Genomic DNA, 14620 nt, shown 5'->3' on the forward strand with positions numbered 1-14620 from the left:
TTTATTGGGCAGGGAGGAATACATCTGGCTGTCTTTAAATAAAATGCTTCCAAAGATAGTAAGGCCATATTATGGGACAAGGGTCACGTAGTCACTCACTTGAGATTAATATCAAAGCTTGGTAATTATTACCAGGATCAGAAATATAGGAACCCCAGAAAATAATGTCCAAAGGGACTTGAAGCTAATTGTTAAACTCATTCAAAAATCATTTTAAAAATAGCAAGAATAAATTCAGAGTACTCTTATCACTTACTCAGAATAGTTAGAACTTCAGTGAGACCTAGTCTACAATGACATTTGTAGCATACGATTTCCACACAGTTATTTTCTCCAACATTTATCTGCACTTTCTTTTAGCTAGCCTATATGTTACACCACAGAAGACAGGGTCAAATGGATCATAGACTCACATGTAAGAAAAACAGGAACCCTCCAGAGAGCATAATGATTTGTTCCAGCGAGATGGAGTGGGGCAGAGAGAAGAAGTGTTACGGTGGATTAGCTAATGCTGCTCAATAATTTACCAATCAATTAAAATGCCATTATTATTCTCCTCTGCCACTTAGCTTCTGTGATATTTAAAGGTCACATGGGCGCTATTGGGGAGGATGGCTATTAGCAGATACATGAAAATAGCATTTCCAATCTCTGTAACAGGGCGTCAAGGTAATTTGTGTCCTAGTTCAAGTTACACTCATCAGCACACAAGGGCAGATGTTTGACAAATGTAGTATACTAAAGGAAATGAGAAGAAGAAAAAGTACTTGAAGCCCTGATGAGGTATATATGGATAACCAGAGAAGCAAAGTGGCACATGATATTATGTGATCTTTTGGATCTTTTCAACTGAGGCCAGAGGATTTCTGCCTGAAGGGAATCTTCAGGATCCTCTGCTGAGATTGATTCCGCATCAACATTGGTTACCCGAAAAATAACTACTTGTCTGAGATCATAAAAAAATTTAGCTATAATTACAAACAATTTATTAATTACTAGTTATTTAGTAAATATTTAATTATTTGGTAAATAATTAGTAATTAAAACATAATAATTGATTATGAATACATAGTTGGCTTTTATTGAGTATTTAATATTTGTTGAGAGTTGTGTTAGATACTTTGCATGCATATCATCTATCATAATAACAACATAGTAATAAAGTATATTATCTCCATTTTATAGAAAATAAAACTGAGAAAGAGATGCTAAGTAGCATGTTTGAAATCTTGTGAGTAATAGGTGATGAAGCCCTGGGCCAATATTGTTAAAACTTCACAGCCCCCTGAATGACTTACTTGGAATTGGTACTTTTATGTTTTCCCCAAATGTGGGCTAATTTTTAATAACTGTTCACATTATAAATGACTTCTAGAGGGGAGCTAAATCTTTGATGTATGTGTGTAACAAAATAATCAAATTTACACCTAGACATGCAACATATGTTTAATAAATGCTTGTAGAGAAGACTACAGGATATTTCAATTTGTCCTTTGAAAGGTCGATCAGTGAAAGAAATGGTGTCATGTCCGCACATTCATATACTACTCCTGTACTTCTTCAGTGTTGATAAAAAATGTTCCCATGCTAAACTATTACTGAACAGATGGCTTAATTTTAAAGTTTGGGGCTATCTGTGCACGAACATCCATCTCAACTCTGGATGACAATATAGTATGATTATTCATCAAAGAGCAAGGCAACACAACATAGTCACCCATCATTGTTTAGAATTGTTCTTGACTAAAGGGTCTATCTTCTGGAATTATCTCTCTGTATAGAAACATAACCTGAAATTCCCCTCTTCACTCAGTAAAGACTCACAGGAATGGTGTCTCTGAGTCAAGCACAGTGGGATCGGCCACATTGTTCACCATCAGCGATTAATGAGATGCACATCCCTTCAATGCCCTTATTTTCTAAGTTTCTATTCATTTTCCAACTTACTCCACCAGGACATTCTCTCCACACCAGGAAAATTGAGAAAGGCATCCGTGGGAAAGGCAAAAGCTTACCAAAGACCTGGAATTTTGAAAATGAGTATGCGGACCAGCTCTACTATTCCAGGACTTTGTGAGATGGTGCAAGCCACCTACATAGGCTGAATCGTAATTTCCTCCTGGAAGTAATATCAGCCTTACAGGTTTTGTCTTTAAAAGATTCAATGAGAGAAATGAAAAAGGTTCTTGTTGCTTTTCCTTATGCACTATGGACTCCAATCAAATTAAACTAATCAAGTTCCCTTGAGTTACGACACTTTGCCTCCTTGTCCTCAGTCCTCAACACATATCGCTTCTCCTGTCTCTGAGTCCTTCTCCTGCTTCACCTGCTACCAACAGGTCCAAGCAGATTGTAAATGAATTAACAGCTCTTGGAGAACAGAGGGAGAAGATTAAAACTCTAAAGGATTTTTTTTAAAAAAACTCTGTTCTGTTTCTCCTACACATTAATGGAATGCTAAAAGCATCTAATGGAGATTTTCGTCAAGAAATAATTAGATATTTATCATCTTATATTTCATTAATGGAATTGGTTTTCTTATCACAATATTTTAATTGACATTTAAAAATATCCTCATTACACAGTATTTCAAATTGTGGCTGAAATAGTCTGTGTGGAGTGCCTCCGTCATTTTAAGGTGAAGATAGAAACTTGAAAAACCATTTGAATTTCTAATTGAAAAATAATTGGGTTTAAAAGAAGGGAATTATGATAATCATTAGGTGTCATAAAATGGGGGTTGATGCTGAATTTTCAATTATGAATATAAAGTGTAATCTTAAGAATGTGCTGGAGAGCAACTTTTATGTTCAATGCTTGTGTTTTACAGACCCCCAAAATGAGAGCTTATATGAGAGATCAGATAACAGAAGAAGGCTCTGGGGATTATGGCAACATTTTACCATCTAGAAAATTCTAAAGGGTAAGGATGAAGACTTTTTATTGATCAAAATCTTTTTTTTAAGCCTGAAAACAATTAAGGTAATTTCTAATGTCAAAGAGATTTGAAGCGAAGCCCCTGAAGGATACTCCTTCCACTACCGCATTCCCATTTCATGGGGTCAGAACAAGAGGTTGCAAGGCCTGATGCCTTCAGTCCTTCCCTGACCCACAGAATACTTCTCTCTCCTTCACTTTTACCAGATAATAGCTTTATAATTCACATCCTCTGAAATTCACCCTCTGAAGTTTTTGTTTATTTGTTTGTTTTGTATATTCACAGAATTGGGCAACCAACACCACTATCTAATTTCAGAAATTTTCATCTCCCCCCAAAAGACACCCTGAACACATTAGCAGTCAATCTCAATTTGCCCCTCCCCATCCTCTGAAAACCACCAATCCATATTGTTTCTATGGTTTGCCTAGTGTGACCATTTAGTATCAATGGAATCATATAGTACAGGGCTCTTTTGTATTTGGATTCTTCCCTGTAGCATAATGTTTTCAAGGATTATCTATCTTATGGCATATATCAGTATTTTACTCCTTTTGTTTGTTTGCTTTTTAAGTGTAGTTGACACACGATGTTACATTAGTTTCAGGTGTACAACATACATCAATTCAATAACTTTATACCTTCTGCTATGCCATTTTTTTATGTTAGTCATCATAGTGGGTGTGAAGAAATATTTCATTAGGCTTTTGATTTGCATTTCCCTGACTAATGATAGTGAGCATCTTCTCCTGAGATTATTGGTCATTTGTAGACGTTCTTTGAAGAAATATCTATTCAAGTCCTTTGCCCATATTTAAATTGGATTATTTGCAAAAGTTCTTTGTTCTGAAAACTTGTATGATTTGTAAATATTTCCTCGCATTCTGTAAATTGACTTTTCAATTTGACTATTTTTTGATGGTACAGCACAAAATTTTTAAATTTTAATGAGGTTCAACTTACCTATATTTTCTTTGGTAAATATACTCTTAGTGTTGCATCTTAGAGGGTCCATAACTTAATCCAACATCCCAACAGCCCTGCTTTTTTTCTAAGAGTTTTTTTAGTTTTGCACTTGCATTTATTTCTATGAGCCATGTTGTTATTTTTGCATATGATATAAGGTAAGAGTTGAGCTGTATTCATTTATACACAAATATCTAGTCATCTCAGTACCATTTCTTAAAAAGACATTTCATTGTTCTGACACCCTTATTGAAAATCAATTGCCATAAACTTAAGAGTTTATTTATTTTTGGACTCTCAATTATATTCTATTGATCTACATATCTAGCCTTATGCCAGTACCACATTCCCTTGGCTACTATAGCTTTATAAGTTTTTAAATTGGGAAGTATGGATCATTCAAACTTTGTCCTTTTTTAAAGATTGTTCTAGCTATTTTGGGCCCATTGTATTCCCGTATGAATTTTTCATATGAATTTTCACATGAATATATTACTTTCTGCACAAACCTCAGCCAAGATTTTGATAGAGAATATATATATGTTGAATCTGTAGATTAGTTTTGGAGGACTGACATCTCAACAGAATTTTTACTTCTCTTCTAAAACCATGGATGTCTTTGCACTTATTTAAGACTTTTTAAAATATGTCAATAATATTTTTTAATTTTAATTATACAAATCTTGTATGTATTTTGTTAAATATATTCCTTAGTATTTTATCCTTTTGGACATATTGTAAATGTAATTGTTTTCTTAGTTTATTTTTCGGATTGTTCATTGCTTAGGTATAGAAATGCAGTTGATTTTTTTATTTTGATTTTTTATCCTGCAACCTTGATGGACTCTTTTATTTGTTCTAATAATATATTTTCTGGATTTTTAACATATTCTGTATACAAATTTTTGTCTTTTACGTAGACATATGTACATGTCAAGGTAGTTTACATTCTCCTTTCCAATTTATCTAATTGCTGTCACTAGAACTTCCAGTAGAATGTTGACCAGAAATGGTGAGAGTAGACAACCTTGCCTTATTCCAGGTATGGGTCAGCGTTCCCTATGTCATTTCATGTCTCATAACTTTTGTTGAAAAATAAACATTTAATTAAAATGATTTGGCAAATCTCGAAATCCTATTTCTTCCCTCCCTCCAGATTATGTTGTCGTTGCCGCTGTTTCCTGTTTAGGGATTCTTTAAAAATGTTTTTATTTATTTTTAGTTTTTGAGAGGCAAGTGTGTGATGCATGCTTCTGTGCGTGCATTTGGGGAGGCATAGGGAAGGGGCAGAGAAAGAGGGAGAGAGAATCCCAAGCAGGCTCCCTGCTGTCAGCACAGAGCCTGGTGTGGGGCTTGCTCTCAGGACTACAAGATCATGACCTGAGCAGAAATCAAGAGTCAGATGCTTAACCAACTGAGCCGTCCAGTCACCCCAATTATTTAGTGACTTTTGAATTAATTCTGTAAAGTTTGTATTGTTTTTCATGTGTGATTCTAGGTTCTGCTCAGTTAACTTAAGGTCAATAAATTAACGGATAGAGATTTCATTAAATTACCTTGAACCAACAAATCTCTTAGTTTTGCTGAGGGCCTTTGTGCTCATATTAAGGCTTCTTCAACACACTGGTGGCTTACAACTCCGTCTTCAGTCTTCACTCCCTGTTTGCACAGAACCTCCAAGTCACTGAGTAGTGAGAGCTAGGGCTCTTCCCCACTCATGCACACAGCTCTAAGCATGCACACAGTCCTATGCATGTTCCTGTTTTTCTAGACTCCCAGGAGTGTCTCAGAACTTTTCAAACTCCACTATGGATATGTCATTCCCCAGGTTTCCCTTAAGTTTTTTGTCATCCTTTTATTTTTCCTAACTTTTATCATGACCTCAGATTATTGTAATATGAAACAATTTCAAGCTGTGTTTTGAAAAAAAAAAAGTCCCATGGAAATAGCTGTTCTCCCTGGACAAGTTCAGAGTCAGGACATGTACAGAAAAATCTTGAGTAGGGAGTTTCTGGGGAGCTGCCAGATAGGTTAAATAATGATAGTTTGTCAGGAATTGTGTTTCTTTTGGAGTGCCAAGTCCTTTCTTCTCATTCCAGCTGCTTGTTTCCAGAGCTACTCTGATTAGGAAGCTGTTGGTTTTCAGATAGACCATGGAGCTGGGATGAAGTGTCTGGGAATATGATGAGCTAACACACCAAAAATCTTGCTGTTCTTACTGAGATTCAGTCACTGTTTTTAAATAAATGTTACCCAGATTATTTTATAATTTTGTTAATTTCCAGAGCTCTGAAAAAGCTTATTTTGACAATTTTTCTACTGTTTTTGTTACTTTTATGGATGATCAGGAGTTTGGAAATTCTTACCCCACCATTTCAGAATTGCTTCTCTCCTAACCAAGATTTTAACATCATGTGATGATCTACATTCTGCATTAGCTTTTCTCTCCCTCCTGTAGGGATTTATGTGAGATCATGTCTTTCTGGATAAAATGCTGGATACATGAAAAGTAGTGTGTATGGAGAAAATACTGGCTGAAGAAATCTCCAGGGTTGTTGAAGAATGCTTTTGAAGATGGTCTTGAAAGTCAGATATTTTAATGAAGATGTCAAGTCTTGAACACATCTTCTGAAATGTAGTCAGAAAAATCTTCACTTCCTGTCTCTTTGGTTAATAGCACCAGGTATTCATGGTAGAATAGGAGTTGCAATGTTGATGGAGACTTGCCAATGTGGAGAACATCTTGAGTGAAATTGTAATGATATTCACAAAATCTCACTGAAAGGTTTTCTCTATATTTTTACTTGATTCTGTATCAGTCACCTTCTAGGTACCAACACCATCAAGAAGCCAGTAAAAGCTGCTGAGATCTGAAATGCAAATAAGTCTTAAGAACTCCATGGGATTACTAAAGAGCCATATCATTAACCAGGAAAGGAGTACCTGCAGGTTATTGAAATTCCATGACAGAGAAAACTTGAGCTTCTGTTGCTCACCAGCTACGTTTCCTGGGCCTCTGTATCACTATTTGCACAATGACTATCTGACCAAGCCTCCAAAAATTTTCATCATACTTCTACTTATATTATTATATTCTTGTTATAACACTGGTACATATCAAAAAGAAATTAAAAAGTCCATTAGAGTTTTTGATAACCATGGGACAATTGTTAGGGAAAAATCAATGGCACTTGCTAGAGATGGCAAGGGAGACTTTGTTTCAGGACCATCATGACAGGTATAGAGACCACTGCAGTGGGATCCTACAGTGGGGGACAGATTGAGCTCAACTGTGAATACAGCACAGGCAAGTGGAAATTTTAACCAAAAAGCAGGGTAGAAGGTTGTGGATGGAAAATTTGTAAGAGGAGACATCAGGGGTAAATAGGGGTTCTGGCTAAATTGACTTAACAAGGTTCTTGCTGAAGATAGGCCAGGGTGTTAAACTTTACCTGTGGGAAGGTGGAGGATGAGGAACTTGATGAGATATTGAGGGTGGGAGTTCTGGTTAAGGTTCTTGCCCAAACAGGATTTTATAAGGAAGTGCACATATGAGCTAAGAGAAGATAAATCTGACGTAATGTTTAGTCCAGTGAATAGTCTTTGTCACAGTCTCTGCATTCCTGGTGTGTGGGACACCAAGAGAAGAGGACATTGACCTTCTACCTCTCAGCACAAAGACTATTCTCAGCACTGCATTTCTGATTCAATGATGAGGTTGCATTGTTTGTTTCACAGGAACTCTCTTCTCCCTGAACCACCGTTCATCCCTCCATCTTGATCGTTCTTGAAAATCTTTCACTCTAAAAGCTTTGGCAACACATAATTTGGAGGTCCCCTTTCCTGTCTTGATCTGTGTTACTTGGGGGCAGAGCCAACCACTGTCCATCTTAATGCTTGCATTTTGTTTTAGTCAGGTTAAACTCTCCTGATTTAAACTAGTAGTTGTGTTGGAGCCCTGTCGTGTGCCTGTATCCAGCTCCTACACCCCAGGTGGCTGCCTTGCTGGACTTCAGACTCAGCCTGTTTGGGCAGAACTGTCATTTCTACTTCCATACATTCTCATCTGTATCCATTCCTGCTTCAGAGCTTTGCCATTCATCCAGTCATAAGCCAGAAGTCCACAGGTTGTCTTGGATTCCTTCCTCTCCCTTTATCTATCTAGGTCAAGAAATCTGAGCCATATGGTAGCATGGTGAATAAAAGGAACGGCATATGCAAAGATCCTGTAGCAGGAGGGAGTTCAGTTTTTTTGAAAAACTAAGTGTGACTGTAGTCAAAAATTGAGGAAAAGAATGCCATCAAAGAAAGCTGCTTCTAAACTCAGAATTTTATTGTTGATATTATAAATTTCAGCCCATGAAATAAGAAAACACCACACAAAAACTGAAATTCAATCCAATTCTTCTGGTTCAAAATGAAGGTGGTACAATAATATCCCAACAGTCATGTTACTATATATATATATATATATATATATATATATATATATATATTCCCTTATTCCATCATTTATGTGGATAATAGGTCAACAGCAGTCCTTATAAGGGAAATAGATATATCAATTACACATGAGGAAAGAGAAAAATGATTACATTTTAAGTGTTTAGGAAAAGTTTGTGTTTTAGCAAACACACATCTACAAATAAAAATAATAAGTATAAGGTACCTAAACAGCCAACCAATTCAGACCTTCATATCAAAACCACGCAGGATGAGTTGAGAAAAGCAATTATATTTTCCTTTAGGGTGCTCTTCAAAGTGGAGAACTCATCTGAGGACATGCTACACCAGGGTCTCCAGTCAAGGTTGAACAGAGTGGGGCAAAGTCTCCCAAACTACATTTATTTTCATAAAAATGTCAACAGAAAATAAGCTCCAGTGATAAATCTGTGTTCGTATTATATTATAAGTGGAAAACAGTCAGTTTCACATCTTGTACCAGCACTTTCAATCACCTTTTATGGCCATGTAGTTGCCTTGTTTGGCAATTAAAAAATTAAAACATGTAGATTCCAATAACAATCCATGAGTATTGATGTTAAGATTGTTTGTGGTGCCTAACTTCATTCAGGGCTGAGCCGAGGCAGGTGGCTGTGGTCTAAAGGTCATAGAACACTGCGTCTCCTCAAACTGCACTTTAAAGACATTACTGAAAATGCATTCTATTTAAATAGCTATTTGGATAATTAGATATGTCCAATCAGTAGGAGAAAACCACAGAAACAATCATTTGATGAGAAAATGCCCACATTTAAAATGCACTGGTGTCAGAAAAAAAGAGAATGATTTTATTTTCAAAGCAACTGGAGTTTGGGGAAAAGTGCTGAAGAATCAATTTATTTTCAAAGGAATGGGCTAGACTGATTATGCATTTGTTAGTTCCATCGGCACTGTTTGGATACAATATAGATGCATTGATTTTCATGCATATGCAATATGTCTTTTTCTTACACAGAAAATATGTGTTCACAAAGAAGAGATGAGATTTTTTTGGTGGCTAAAATAATAAATTCAACTTTCTGTCTTTGTCTTTTTAAGTTATTTGCCTTTTGAGCTTAATAAATTATTTGTGACTTATTATATGGAACACTTGTCCAAGATAATTAATTTCAACAGAGGGTCAGACCTGAAACCCCTCATTTTACAGCTTTGTCTTTAGAGGCAGTTTTGGGAATGGAAACAGAGAAGTCACTGCACAGACAGGCTTTTTTTTTTTAAATGGAGGGTCAGACTGGGAGACTGTTGAACATTCTGATTCTACAGAGAAGGGGGATATTGTTTGGTTCCCTCCATATTCTGTTTTGAGGCATTCCAACAGGACCTGGTGCCCTCCCTGTACTCGTCCCCAGACCACTATGTGCCCTGGATCTCATCCCCACCTCGAAGAACACTAGACTTATCTTGTAAAACTCTCACCCTGGGAACCTCATGTTGGTTTGACTAGTCATTATCAGGTGTGCCTGTGTGCCTGTGAAGCAGAGTTGCCTAGGAATTAGTTTAAAATGAAGATCCCATGACAACATTCAATACCTAACAAATAGGAATATAATAGATGTAGGGGAGAGGAGGATGTGTCAAGTATGGTCTCAGAAACTGCTTTTTGAAAACCTCCAGTTGCTTATAACATAATTTGCCTTTGGATTTCAGGATTTCGGTGGATTTGTTAGATTAAAAAGGGGTCTCTAGAAGGCTTATGTTTGTTAAAATCTTTTTTTAAAGGTTTATTTTGAGAGAGAGAGCGAGAGAGAGCATGAGTGGGGGAAGGACAGAGAGAGAAAAGAAGAGAGAATTCCAAGCAGGGTCTGTGCTGTCAGTGCAGAGCTGACATAGGGATGGATCCTATGAATTGTGAGATCACTACCAAAGCCAAAATCAAGAGTCTGGCACTTAACCAACTAAACCACTCAGGCATCCCTAAAATAGATTTTATATGCTTTATGGTGTCTTCATTCAGTTTAATGCTTACTTGAAAGGCCCCCAGGGAGTGGTAAAAAATATGGTTACTTGATTCAATATAATTTCTTTATGTTGATTTACCCAATCCTCAAACACTACCACTGTGTATGTAAATTTGAAGATAACAAGGTCTTTGCAGAGAACCTGACATATTAAGAAATGTTTTTGTTTGGTTGCCATTGAGAGAGTCTTAAAGATTCTGGCTTCTCTAGTCACACAAGAAATTTATCCCCTTCCCTGTGTCCTGCTGTTGAGAATGCAGAGGTTGTAGATTTGAAAATTCATGGCTAGATACAATTTGAGCTGGACACAATTGCTATCAAATATTTTAATAACATGGAAAAATATTTCTTATACGTTTTTTGTCACTTGGCATTCACAGTAAGTCTATAACGTGGACTTCTTTTGTATTTCTATTATGTAAATGTCAGAATATTTTTTCTAAAACTACTTAGATATCAAACTGACTGTAGTTAATTCTACCTATCTGTGGTGGAAATGTCCTGGGTGACATAATACACATCAGTGGGAAAACAAATCTGGGCTACTCTCTTCTACATACAGGGATTAATGAGATTGAGTTTTGAAAGCTCCTATGTGCTGCTCATGACTGAGCCTAGGGAAAGAGGCACATCTTAGAGTCTGAAGTATGTAAAGATAGATCTACAAGTAAGAAATGGGTATTAAGTGTTTTTCTCAGCAACTACCATTTTTGCTGCATCATCCTATTTACAGATGATATGACTGTTCATGTAGAAAATCCTAAAGAATCTACGAAAAACTCCTAGAGCTAATAAGTGAGTTTAGCAAGGTCACAGAATACAAGGTCAACACAAAATAATCAATTTTACTTCTATATACTAACAATGAATGTGTGGAAACCAAAATTAAAAACACAGTATCATTTATAATAACTCCAATGAAAATGAAGTGCCTAGATATACACTTAGTAAAACATGCTGATGATCAGTACACTGAAAATGACAAAATCCTGTTGAAAAAAATAAAAGAAGACCTAAATAAATGGAGAGACATAACATGTTCATGGATTGGAAGACGCAACATAGTAAAGATGTCAACTCTTTTTGAATTGATTTGTATGTTTAATCTACTTCCTTTGAAAATCCCAGGAAGTAATTTTGTAGACATAGACAAGCTTATCCTAAAATTGATATGTAAGAGCAAAAACCCTAGATAGCTTTAAAAAAAAGTCACGAAAGGACAATAAAGTGGAAAGAATTGGTCCACCCAACATTAAGGCCTACCCTATAGCTAAAATGATCAAAAGTGTGGTATTGGTCGAGAGACAGGCACATAGATCAGTCAAACTGAATAAAGAACCAGAAATAGGCCCACACAAATACATCCCACTGGTTTTGGATAAAGGTGCTAAAGGAACCAATGGAAGAATTCTCTTTACAAAAAATGGTGCTGAAACAATAGACATCCATGGCCCAGAAGTGAACCTTAACTTAAATATCATACCTTATACAAAAATTAACTAAAGGTGGATTATGGACCTAAATATAAAATTTAACTTTATGTAACTTTTAGACAAAACCCAGGAGAAAATCTTTAGTATCTAGGCTGAAGCAAAGAATTCTTAGCCTTGACACCAAACACACAATCCTTAAATGAAAATTGATAAAATTGGAAATATCAAGTTAAAAGCTTTTGCTCTGTGAACAACCCTGACCAGGGGATGAAAAGAGAAGCTGCACACTGGAGGGAAATATTTACACATGGCATATCTGACAAGGAGCCCATACAGAATATAGCATACAAACCTTAAACTAAACAGTAAAAATTCAAATAATCCAGTCCGATAATGGGCAAAAGACATGAACAGACATCTCACAAAAGAGGCTGTACAGATGGCAAATAAGCAAATAAAGAAGTGTTCAACCTCTTTGGGCATCAGGGAAAATGCTTATTAAAACCCAAATCAGATAACATTACACACCTACCAGAATGGCTAAAGCAAACAGTGCCAATACCAAATGCTAGAGAGGATGTGGACAACATAGATTACTCATGCGTTTTGAATGGGAGTAGGAATGGCTCAGCCAGTCTGGAAATGTTTGGTAGTTTCTTTTACAACTAAACACACAACTGCCGTATGTCCCAGCAATTGTGAACTTGGTCATTTATCCGAAAGGAATTAAACTATATCCACCCAAAAGCCTATGCAATAATGTTCATAGTAACTTTACTCAAAATAGCCAAAAACTGGAGAAAACCCAACTGTGCTTTAATAAGTAGACACTTAAACAAATCATGGTCCATCCACGTCATGGCATACCACCCAGCAATAGAAAGGAAGGAACTATGATACACAGAACAACCTGGATCAGTCTCCAGGGAATGCATGCCAAAAGCTCATCCCAAACGCCTACATACTGTATAGCTCCATTTATATAAAAGTTTTAAAAAACAAAATTGTAGACATTGAGAACGGATTAGCGGTTCCCAGGGGTTAATAAAAACAGGGGAGTGCAAATGTAGGTGTGTTGATGGAATTGTTCTTTATCTTGACTGTGACAATGCCAATGTCCTGGTTGCGGCATTCTGATTGAATTTTGCAGGACATTCCTGATGGGAAAAACTGAGTAATGGCTAAATGAGACATCTGAGATGCCTCAATTTTATTTCTCTTACCTGTACACTCATCTATATTAACCCCAAATAAACTGTTAATTAAAAACAAAAGAGGAAGAAAAGTTGATTGCCCATGGTCACGTCATCAACTTTCAGCCATTTCCTATGGCTGTGGGTAGACTTTTCTAAAATCCTCAGTCCCATTTTGTAAAAACACTAACAATACTAACCCTCTCCATATTTTATTTTTTTTATTATTATTATTTTTTATTTATATATGAAATTTATTGTCAAATTGGTTTCCATACAACACCCAGTGCTCATCCCAAAAGGTGTCCTCCTCAATACCCATCACCCACCCTCTCCTCCCTCCCACCCCCCATCAACCCTCAGTTTGTTCTCAGTTCTCAACAGTCTCTTATGCTTTGGCTCTCTCCCACTCTAACCTCTTTTTTTTTTTTTTCCTTCCCCTCCCCCATGGGTTCCTGTTAAGTTTCTCAGGATCCACATAAGAGTGAAACCATATGGTATCTGTCTTTCTCTGTATGGCTTATTTCACTTAGCATCACACTCTCCAGTTCCATCCACGTTGCTACAAAACATTCCATATTTTATTGAGGTTTGCTATGAGCTATGTGGTTTCCACACATTCTCCCTAAACAGCACAGCAAGCCCTAAACATTACAAAGCTCTAAGGCACCACATAGGGTTGTCCGTACTTTACAAATGAAGAGTCCTGTGCTTCAGCAATGCTAAGCCACTTACCCAAGGTCACAGGGCTGGGAAATGCCACACTAGCAATGAGTCCCAGTCTGTCTGTGTCTGAAACACATGACCTGATCCTTCCAGGTCAGCCTGACCTCAGAGCCAGTACAGATGTGGGTCAGTGCCCTCGTGCCAGACCACACATCCCCTTGCAGGAACCAGCCAGGTGGTCCATTAGGAAGACACTGGTGTGACTTTCAAGGTAGATGAACTCATAAAGCATTCAGTATGTCAGGCTGGAGTCTCTGCCTTGTTTGGAAAGCACAAGATAAATTTCAGCAGGCTACGGTTTGTTTGAGGACGCTGGGAATAATCTAATCTGCTATTTCAAATATAATTTAGATTTAAGAGGTGTTTTACTGTTCTATTTCTAGAGTGCCTGAGGATCCAGCTGAGTGTATTACACATCACATTAGATTAAGGTCAATTAACAGCATTGCCAGGGATTTTTCCCTTTCATAATAAGATGGAGCGCTGCAAATTTGTGATTAAAATCCTGTATGTTCGTACAGACGAACGGAGGGATTTTAGACAAGCTCCAATTATGATTAAAGCTGCAGCGTGGGGTCTGGGGGGTCATGCCATGTCATAACTCCCTGAACTTTCTGATCAGCATTTATTGAATAGCTTTGTACTTGGAGTTCAGTTGGCCAGAGGTGACTATTGTGCTGAGTGTCACATATTTGGATTCAGGATTTTGGATTTAAGTGTGTTGAAAGCAGCAGAGTTCACGTGGAAAAAAAATGGCTTTGCCCACAGTGCTGTTAATTGTACACATGTGCTTCCTGTCATGGTAAGGCAGGAGGAAGCCACAGGGGTTCACTCAAGGCCGGGGAGTGGCAGAGACAAGAAATTAGGGAGGTTATGTCATCAAGAAGGAAGATGGGGACAGAT

General features: G+C 37.0%; 1 long non-coding RNA gene across 1 annotated transcript in view; it reads left to right on the forward strand.

Annotated features, from left to right (window-relative positions):
• LOC147578396 (uncharacterized) overlaps positions 1-4498 on the forward strand; it is a 100637-nt gene extending 96139 nt beyond the window's left edge. Inside the window, exon 3 of the long non-coding RNA XR_015255152.1 lies at positions 2831-4498. This is a non-coding gene — a long non-coding RNA (uncharacterized LOC147578396). The remainder of the gene's footprint in view (positions 1-2830) is intronic.
• Positions 4499-14620: the final 10122 nt, after the last annotated feature.

This window comes from Puma concolor, chromosome C1 (assembly GCF_028749965.1).
Source record: "Puma concolor isolate L17-30 chromosome C1, mPumCon1.1.hap2, whole genome shotgun sequence".
Lineage (NCBI taxonomy): Eukaryota > Metazoa > Chordata > Mammalia > Carnivora > Felidae > Puma > Puma concolor.